The sequence below is a fragment of the Acomys russatus genome, chromosome 22 (genome assembly GCF_903995435.1).
Source record: "Acomys russatus chromosome 22, mAcoRus1.1, whole genome shotgun sequence".
NCBI lineage: Eukaryota > Metazoa > Chordata > Mammalia > Rodentia > Muridae > Acomys > Acomys russatus.
This window is the reverse complement of record NC_067158.1, coordinates 36,194,757-36,205,291: the sequence shown is the minus strand read 5'-3', so window position 1 is coordinate 36,205,291 and position 10,535 is coordinate 36,194,757.

The window sequence follows — 10,535 nt, the reverse complement described above, 5'->3', positions numbered from 1 at the left end:
ACAGGACCCTAACAGTTTTACAAGGGATTGAACTTTACTGATTCCACCTGACCCAGGAGCCTTGAGAAAAGTAGAACTAATAAAGCGAACTCTTACAACCTATGCTCATGTTGCTTTCAACATGTATTTTCTTTATAAGGTCACCTTTGACCTCTTTAATGTTTTCAGCAAATGATTGTCATAGCACAAATATAAACACAAGTGCATTGCTCATAACTTACATTAAAGCTATGTGCTACCTTACCTTGCACAGGTGATCACATAAGAAATCCAGAACAAGTCAAGTTTCCGCACCACCCCCAAAAGGTCTCTCAGTTCCATCTGTCTCTCCCTCCACCACATTTCCCCCTCCTCGCCACCCCCTTCCCCTCCCCCCTTCTTCCCCCCCTCTCCCATTTCCACCCACCCACCCCCAGTCCTCTTGCTACACATCCTCTCAGTTACTTGTGGGTTTGATCTTAGCCGTTCGGATGGGTATAAGATAGAATTTCAAAATCATTTTGATTTGTATTTTCCTGATGGTTAAGGGTGCTGAGCCTTTCTTTAAGTGTTCCTCAGCCATTTGAGATTCCTCTATTGAGAACACTCTGTTTAGATCTGTACCCCATTTTAAAATTGGATTATTTATTTTTTATGTCTAGTTTCTTGAGTTATTTAGGTATTTTGTATATTAGTATCGTGGATGAGTGATTGGTAAAAAATCATTTTCCATTCTTTTATTTTTTAAGATTTATTTATTTATTTATACAGTGTTCTGCATTCATGTGAGCTTGCACACCCGAAGAAGGCACCAGATGTCAGTATAGGTGGTTGTGAACCACCATGTGGTAGCTGGGAATTGAACTCAGGACCTTTGGAAGAGCAGACAGAGCTCTTAACCACTGAGCCATCTCTCCAGCCCCCTCATTTTCCATTCTTTACCATCCAGGGTCTGTGAGATTTCTTGGCTTTTGCCCTATCTGTCCTTCAATTTTAATGTTTCCTTTTCGGAGGAGGATATTGTCTTAGTTAATTTTCTATTGCTGTGATAAGACACTATGACCAAGGTAAGTTATAAAAGAAAGAGTTTGCCTGGGCCTTATGGCTTCAGAGGTTAGAGTCTTTGATCGTCATGGCAAGGAGCATGGCTACAGGCAGGCATGGCACTGGAGTAGTAGCTGACAGCTCACATCTTGATCCACAACCACAAGGCAAAGACAACTAACTGGGAAAGGCAGTTCTCACCTCAAAGCCCGCCCCCAGTGACACACCTCCAAACCTTTCCAAACAGTTCCACCAAATGGGGACCAACTATTCAAACATACCAGCCTATGAGGGCTGTTCTTATTCAAACCACCTCATTCTGCTCTTCAGTCTTCATGTTTCCCTTTCAGAGAAGGACAACATCTCAACAGTTTTGTATTCAACGATGCCATTGGCAGGTTTTTTGTTTGTTTGTTTTGTTTTTTGTTTGTTTGGTTGGTTTTTCAAGACAGGGTTTCTCTGCGTAGCCTTGGCTGTCCTGGTCTAACTTTGTAGACCAGGGTCATTGGCAGTTTTATGCTGGATGAAATAGATCTTTCTTTTCTTTTTTTTTTTTTTTTTTTTTTTGGTTTTTCGAGACAGGGTCTCTCTGTGTAGCCTTGGCTGTCCTGGACTCACTTTGTAGACCAGGCTGGCCTCGAACTCACAGCGATCCGCCTGCCTCTGCCTCCCAAGTGCTGGGATTAAAGGCGTGCGCCACCACGCCCGGCCCCCGAAATAGATCTTTCAAAAAAGACTTTTAAAACTATTTTACTTACATCAACATGTATTTGGGTGAACATATGCGACATGTATGTGTGCTTGAGTAGGCCAAAAGAATGTCAGTTTCCCTGGATCCAGAGTTGTAGGTGGCTGTGTGTAGTTTGATATAGATGCTGGAAGCTGAACTACACTCTTCTAGAACAGCAAACACTCCTGAGCAGTCTCCTTCCCCTACCCCACTCCTCCACCAAAAACAGATCTTTAAGGTTTGAAAATGACCCAAACCAGGGGTATGGGTAAGTCTTCTTCTCACTTACATTGTCTATGGATTCCAGGATCCATGGCCACTTGAGGATATCCCTGTATGGCTAGAGAGAAGCTCAAATCTCAGTCTGCCCATCATCTCCTCTCCAGGGAAGAGTCAATGCTGGCCTTGGGCAATGGTGAGTTCCCATGGAGACTGGATCGTTGGACCAAACTGTTAAGTAAGTGGCTTCTATTGCTTGTTGTCTCTGCGCCTTCAAAAACATAGATCCCAAGTGAAAGACAGAGAGGCCCTCATTCACACTGCTGTGGGCCCAAGTGAGCTGTCAATGCTTTTTAAACAAAACCAGCTTTCAATTGTATGTTTCAGTTCAAATTTAGTTTCCCAGAGAAGTGATTTTTTGAGGCCCCTACTAAGTAAGAGCCTATTTGATTGTGATGTTGTTTGTTTGTTTGTTTGTTTTGTTTTTCCTGACAGGGTTTCTCTATGTAACAGCTCTGGCTGCCATGGAACCCACTTTGAAGATCAGGCTGGCCTCGAACTCATATATATATATATATATATATATATATATATATATATTTGTTTGTTTGTTTGTTTTGTTTGTTTGTTTTTTGAGATTGCATTTCTGTGTAGTCCTAGCTGTCCTGGAACTCACTCTGTAGACTACGCTGGCCTAAACTCACAGAGATCTGCCTCTCTCTGCCTCCTGAGGGTTGGGATTAAAGGTGTGCACCACCATATGAGATTTTGGTTAAGATTTTTAATATTCCTCTGGTTTTGTTTTCTTTCACAGGGCTTGTGTTGCCACAGCAGTCAAATTGTTTGGGTGGTTCTCCTGACACACTGGGTTATGAGAACAGGTGCTTCCTGATCGCCTTTCCAGCTGTGGGCACAGAGTGTGTTCCATAAATGTTGTCGGCTGGATCAGAAGGCAGAACCAGATACACATTTAGCTTACCCTTCTCAATGGGTTTTATTTGCAACCCCGGGATTTGTCAATACCCTCATTCTATAAAATAGAAATGGTGTTTCTCTTACCTAATGTCCTGCCAGGAATAACAAGCCAAAGGCATCCGGGAAAAAGCATTTAACCAGGCCAGCCATGATAGCACACAGCTTTAATCTCAGTACTCAGGAGGCAGAGGCAAGAGGGTCTCTGTGAGTTTGAGGCCAGCCTGGTCTACAGAGCAAGTTTCAGGTCGACCAGGGCTATACAGAGTAACTCTGCCTCAAAAATGAGGAAATATTTACCAGTCCAGGCTAAACTAGATGTATATATACATATATGTATGTATATATATATGATATAATATATAATGTTCATGAATATGAGGATGCACATTGCTGTTCAGACAAAGGCAAGGTGGATACATTTTCAGAGATGTAGAGAGAAAGAGGGAGAGTGAGAGGGAGGGGGAAGGGAAGAAAGAGAGAGAGAGAGAATATGCAGGAAGTAGGAGTTTTTATTTGCTTGTTTGTTTGTTTACATCAGTTTAGGGAAATTACTTGATTTTCTCTTCTGTGCCATTGGTGAGGAGTTTATATCTAGATACATAGGTGAACATTTTCACTACCTTTTAAATAAACTATATTTTTCTAGGTATATATGCACGCCTATGAAAGTTATGTATGTGTTATGTAGGCAGGTGCCTGAGGAAACTGTAGGCTGTTGGATCCCCTAGAAGTAGAGTTACAGGCAGTTGTGAGCTACCTAATGTGGGTGCTGGGAATGGAATCCATATCTTCTGAAAGAGCAATGAGCATCCCTAACCACTAAACTGTATCTCAAACCCACCCCTCACTGTCTTGTAAAGAAATAAGTTTTACAACACCAGCTGCCTTTCTTGAGACTGGACACTTGGGTAAGGTGCCATGGTGCCTTAAAATTGTATGTTTGTATAATATCACAAATCACTGGGGCAAGGCCTCGAGTAGTCAGGGTCTAGTAGCTAATATAACAGGACTTGGGCTTTTCTGTGGCTCTATTCCTCTCCTCAACTGGTTGTTTCAGAGCTGAGAAGGGGTGTTGAGGGGTTCCAGTCGGCATTGCTGATCTACCAGAGGATTTTAAACTAATACTGCCTAAAAACTTGAGTCGTATTTTGGAGAGGAAAGGAAGTGGTTATTGTAAGAGAATCCAGGCTGAGCAGGAGCCTGTGTGATCGAGCACAAAGGAAAGATCAAGTAAGTCCCTCAAGACTGAATTTAGGAAAGATGGGCTACTGTAAGCAAAGCTAGGAAATCACATATGGCCTGTGTCCTACAACTAAGGGTTCTATGACAAAGCCATGAAGGTTTGGCTATAAAGAATTCCAGAGACTTTTCCTAAATTATGTGCATGCCAATGTACAAATGAGTGGTCTCCCAGAGGAGAGGAAAGTCACCCCATACCCTTATAAACTACTGAAGGGTTGGCCTCTGTTTTCTCTTCCCTTTAGGTTCCACCAAAGTGTGGCCCTGAACAGGGAAATACGGCCTTGCTCAAGGAGTCAAAGGAACTCCTCTTGTGATGGGTGATTTGGTCTATACAACCAGGAGGTTTTTGGGTTTCACTGGAGAGCTGCCCCAGCTGGAAGACCTTTAGATGGCAATAAGCCAAGCACTATAAGCTGTGATGAAAGATCAAGGGAGGCAAGGAGAGGGCTTCTTGCCTGACCCACCAGGATATTATTCAGGGAAGGACAAACTGGGCCAGAGCCAATCTAAAATAGACTTAATAAAAACTATGTGCTGTGGGAGAAAGAATGGGAAGTATACTGATGGTGGTTTGAATAAGAATGGCCCCCATAGGCTCATATATTTGAGTGGTTAGTCACTAGAGAGACAGAAACTGATAGGATTAAAAGGATTAAGAGTTGTGGCCTTGCGGGTCAGGCACACCTTTAATCCTAGCACTCAGGAGGCAGAGGCAGGAGGATCACTGTGAGTTCATGGCCAGCCAGGTCTACAAAGGGAGTCCAGGACAGCCAAACAGGACAGAAAAACCCTGTCTTAAAAAAAAAAAAAAAAAAAAAAAAAAAAAAAAAAAGAGGTGTGGCCTCATTGGAAGTGTATCACTAGGGGTGGGCTTTGAGGTTTCAAAAGACCATGCCAGGCCCCTCCTCCCCACCCCCACCTGTAGATGAGGATGTAGTTCTCAGCTAAGGCTCCTCCAGCATCCCGCCTGCACTGCACGATTCCTGCCTTGACAATCATGGACCCACCCTTTGAAACAGCAAACAAGCTTCCAATTAAATGCTTTCTCTTATAAGAAGAGTTGCCCTAGTCAGAGTGTCTCTTCGCAGTAACAGAACATCGACTAAGACAACTCCTGAGAGGGAATGGGTGTTCTTTCATGACAGTTACAGGAATATGGGAAGTGACTTGGCCCTGTGTTGGGAACTGTTAGGCTTGGGCCCCCTGGGGCCATGCCCTGGATGGTATGCAATTGTTATTCTGTCCTGGCAGCTTCCTGTTGTGAACATTGTGCCTCACTGAGATAACCACAAGTTCCTGTTTTGCACCCTGGTTACCTTGGTTACATGGTTCCTCTTGTCCTGGGGACTTCCCACCTACATCGTCTTGTATTTTTCCACCTGCCTCTGTACTGTATAAAAGGCCTTGGCCCCTCTGCAGTAAACGGCATTCTCTTAAAACGGATGACCCGCTGTCTGGAGTGATTCTTCAACCTGTAGTCCCTCGCTTGATGCATCGGGGTATTTGCAGCACAGGCGCTGCAGTCCTGTCTTGTGTGTCACTGTGTGGGGTACATGTCTGGATGAGGAGTAAACCTGTTGTGTAGTAAGTCTTAGACACCAGTGGTGTTTTTTGAGACTGGTCATTTACCTTAAGACACCAGGAGTTGCCGGGCGTGGTGGCGCACGCCTTTAATCCCAGCACTCGGGAGGCAGAGGCAGGCGGATCGCTGTGAGTTCGAGGCCAGCCTGGTCTACAAAGTGAGTCCAGGATGGCCAAGGCTACACAGAGAAACCCTGTCTCGAAAAACCAAAAAAAAAAAAAAAAAAAAAAAAAAAAAAAAAAAAAAAGACACCAGGAGTCATTAGGAGTTAGGTTTTAACATTTCAATGTTTATACTGTATAAACATTGTAAAGTCAGGAGGATCAGGCTCCAGGTAGCCAACCATCTACTTGCTAAATTGCTTTTGGCCTTAAAAAAACAAAACTCTATGCTTAGATTCATAAATCCACAGCCTTTAGTTTCCTCGAATTTCAAAGAAATTAGGAACTGGATCTGATGAAGAAATTTAGGTTCATTTACAATTTGGCCAATCCAGAGAAAGAGAAAGACTCCCAATGTCTCTCTGCCTTTCCTGTGGCAGTATAACACTCCTGTGGAAGAGAAAAGCAGTCTGGATAAGCTGACTAGCCAGACAGCATTGTGTCAAAGCCCTTCCTGCTCAACCTTCCTCCTGCACCTCTCCTGCAGCTTTCAGGACTCCTGAGGGAAGTTTAACTCCTTGGGGTCCACTTTTATAGGAGCCCTGCTTTACTCTGAGATACTGAACAGAAGAGGATGGTTTTGTAGACAGTAAAGGGCAACAACAGAAAAAGAGATGGCTGTTTCAAAGTTACTTTACTTGTAAAGATTAAACAGAAGGGTTTTTGTTTGTTTGTTTTTTGGTTTTTTTGCCATGATACTCAGGCTGGCCTGTGTAAGGACTCAGCTGTCACCAGGGATTCGCCTTGTACCCCTTTCTGCTTTGATTTTTTTTTATAAGGTAAAATAGGTCACTGGGTCTCTGCTTCTAGTTTGGGATTTAGTGTAAGTGATACTACATTGCTGGACTGTTGGGCCTGGTGTAGGAGCTTAGTCTAAGCCAGCAGTCTCTGAGAAATCTATTAACAAATGAATGAAAAAACAAAGGAAAGGAAAAAGGGAGGGAGGAGAGACAAGGGATGGAGGGAGAAAAGAAGGAAGGAAGGAAAGAAAGAAGGAAGGAGAAAATGTTTAGTGTGTGGTATTTGATCACCTGGAAGGAGTCAGCAACCCACATTCCAGTCCTTTCCATCATTTGGGATCTGCGTGAAGTGAATGGTGCTACTAGTGCCATCTTGGGCTGTGAAATGGCTCATCCACCCTACGGAGGGTGGAGCAGAAGAGGAATGTACATGGTGACTCCGTGGACATGATACGCAAATCCCGGAGGTGACCTCTATACTTGTAATCATTTGGTGTCAAAGTGTAGTAAATTCTGCAACGTTTCAGCTGCTGTTGATCTGCGCTTAATACATGCAGCCAGATAAATTATCAAGGCTCAGAGATGTGACGTGTCCAGTCCATGGCTGGACTATACTCCTTGGAACAGGGATTTGGATCCTGACCTGTTAGTTCTAGAGTGGTACACCTTTAACTCCCAAGTTCTAGAACTTCCAAAGACATCAGAAAAGCTGAGAGGGGAAAAAAAAAAAATCCAGAAACATACAATGAATATCAAACTTGTCACCAATACTAGCAACTGCCTTTTACCACAAGGCTCAGGAAGAAAAGTATTTGGTCTTTGCCTTATCTGTTTGTTTGTTTGTTTTTTAATGTAAACTGCTGGCCACTCTGAGGGTCTGAATAGGTCTGCATTAGACATGAGAGTGAGTTCACTGTCAAGTAGTTCACGGTCATACTGTGATTGTGATGGCCCAATGAGCATCTGTTTCAATTATGTGCAATCAACAAAGGGCAGCCTTCCACTAAAATTAACAGAGGTCTTCCCTCTTCAAGCCCCACTGTCTGTGAGAAGGCAATGTAAACAAACACAGTTACCTAAGCTGTATTTGTTCTCTAATAAGTGCACTTTTTGTTTGTTTGTTTGTTTTGGTTTGGTTTGGTTTCGGTTTTAATCTTGCCTTGCATTATTAGTGCTTTTCTTCCAGAAAAGAAAGTGCTGGGAAAACATTTCAGTAAGTTTATAGTCTTGTACTGGGCTACATTCTTAGCTGTTCTTGCTTGCCGGTGGCCACATGGGGCCTGTAAGCCATCAGGCTGGACACTCCTGTAAGCCAGGTGATGTTTGAACTCGGAATTTGTGTGTGGCCATTGGGAAAACTGATTTGCTCTCCAGCTCAGTGGGGGACAGGATGATGTAAAGCTGTTCAGGGGAAGCAGTGGGCACTTCAGCCCCCTGGAGAACTAGACTGCCAGGAACGTAAGTGCCTGATGTAATGGCCACAGTTACTCTACATTGTCTCCATATTAATACCTTAGTGCTGTGTGGGTCTCTCTCAGAAGACAGACGGTTGGTGATCTTTGTACGTAAGATTCCTTCTCGTTGGAAAACAACTGATAGGATTGTTTCATTAAAGTGTGAATCACAAACCTTATCACACATTATCTTAGGACAGCAAACTTCGGACTACACGCCACAGGGAGCTCACTCAGCATTTACTAAAATGAGGATTAAATGTTTAAGTTTATCATCAGCAGAGTGAATCTGGATGTGAAAAAAAAAAAAAGAAAGAAAGAAAAAAAAAAAGAAAAAGAAAAAGACTCAAAGGTCTCAAGGGTTATATTAAATGTATTGTTTTTATTCTATGGGGGAGGAAATTACAAGTTTTTTGTTTGTTTGTTTGTTTGTTTTTTTAGTTAATATTAGGTCTTTTTTTTTTAAAGTTTACACTTAAGCTGACAGGAAAACTTCTGAATGTTTTTAGAAACCAGATTCCTAGATATTGACCGGAGGCTGGGCCACACTGTAGTTATTAAAGCTAGCTTATTTGGGCAGCTTTTGGAGATTCATGGGAGGGGCTTGAATTGTCAGCATTTGTCATGTTTAAAACACTGCAATTGCACCACATAGCGTATATGCTGAGTGAGTCCCCTGTGGTGTGCCGAGTGAAGTTTGCTGTCCTAAGATAATGTGTAGTAAGGTTTGGGATTCACACATTCATAAAACAATCTTGTAAGTTGTTTTCCAATGAGAAGGAATCTCAAGTACAAAGACTGCTGACAGTTTATCTTCTGAGTGAGACCCACACAGCTATATGTTAAGAATCTAATCTGAGCAAGTTAAAACAAGACATAAATTTTAATATTGATTTCCTTTCTTACTTTTTATTTCTTTGACCATCTGGTTTATGAATATATCATTGCTGCTATCAAATGTTTAATTTTCAAGAGCTTTGTTTTCTTGTTTGTGTGGGATTTTCTGTTATCTAGCTGCAAATATTAGTTACACTGTCTAAAAATCTGTTCTGCCTTCTGAATTGTCTCTTTCTTCCTTGTTTTTGTTGCTAAGTTTGCTGTCAGATTTCCTCAAACCTGCAGTGATCTTTGGCTGGTAATATTTAAAAGTGAGATATCAAAGGTTTAAACCAAAATTTTCTATTAGCTCAGGGGAAGAGTCTGACAATAATTGCTATCCTGGGGTGATTACGGAAGCCAGTCATTTCACGAGCACTCACCCAAGGGTCAAAATCTCCAGCCTCTTCTTTTGATCAGTCCTTTGCCCTAAATGGGCTCTTTGATTTGTCTGTGCTTTTCAGAGCCAGTCTGGAAGAAAGTGCTTAGTTTGCATAATCCAGTTTCTAGCTTTTTACCTATTTCCCTACATTCTTCTGAGTACTTTTGTTTCTCCTCACTTTTGTTCCCAGGGCTCCCAGATCTAGGGAATCTCCAGTCTACTGATTCAAGTAGAAGACCTGATCTGAGAAGTTGGGGGGAAATACTTTTGCTTGAGGGAGGGCAAACAAACCTGTAAAACTATTGACGAGGTAGGAAGGTGGCTCAGTGGCTAAGAGTGCTTGTGTTGTAAACGTGGGGACAGGAGTTTAAATCTCCAGCACCTGCATAAAAAAACAGGGTCAGCCAGGCGTGGTGGTGCATGCCTTTTATCCCAGCACTCGGGAGGCAGAGGCAGGCGGATCGCTGTGAGTTCGAGGCCAGCCTGGTCTACAAAGTGAGTCCAGGATGGCCAAGGCTACATAGAGAAACCCTGTCTCGAAAAACAAAAAAAAAAAAAAAAAAAAAAAAAACAGGGTTGGGGGCAAGTCTCAACTCCAGTATATTAGGGAGAGGAGATGGGTAGATAGCAGATGACTGGATAGCTTCCAGTTCATAGAAATCCAGGGGAAAGGTGAGGAATGATAAAAGAAGACAGCTGGCATCCTGCTCTGGTCTCTGAAAGTGTGTAATGATGCACACTTGCCTCACTCATGTACACACGCCTCACCAGAGACCTGCTTCTCTGATGTCTTGTTTCTGTTTTTTTGTTTTTTTGTTTTTTTTTTTGTAATTTTTTTCTACATTTCTATTTTGGTGTTGTGGTTGCAAGAACCTATAACTAGGTAGGTCGTAGGCCCTAGGGGAGAACCTACTAAAATTGCTCGGCTAAACGGGCACAGTATTAAATGACTCCCGATGTCATTATACGCACAGATTATGGTATCTCTCAGCTCTCACGGAAGAAGCTTCCTGTTGCAGTAGATGGTGGTTAACATAGAGACCTGCCACTGGTCGAGGGCCAGAGAATAAGAGACTGGGGAGTACTCAGCCACAAATGAGCCATCTATGTTATACTTATCCACCCGAGGCTGAGGGATCATCGCAGAAGAG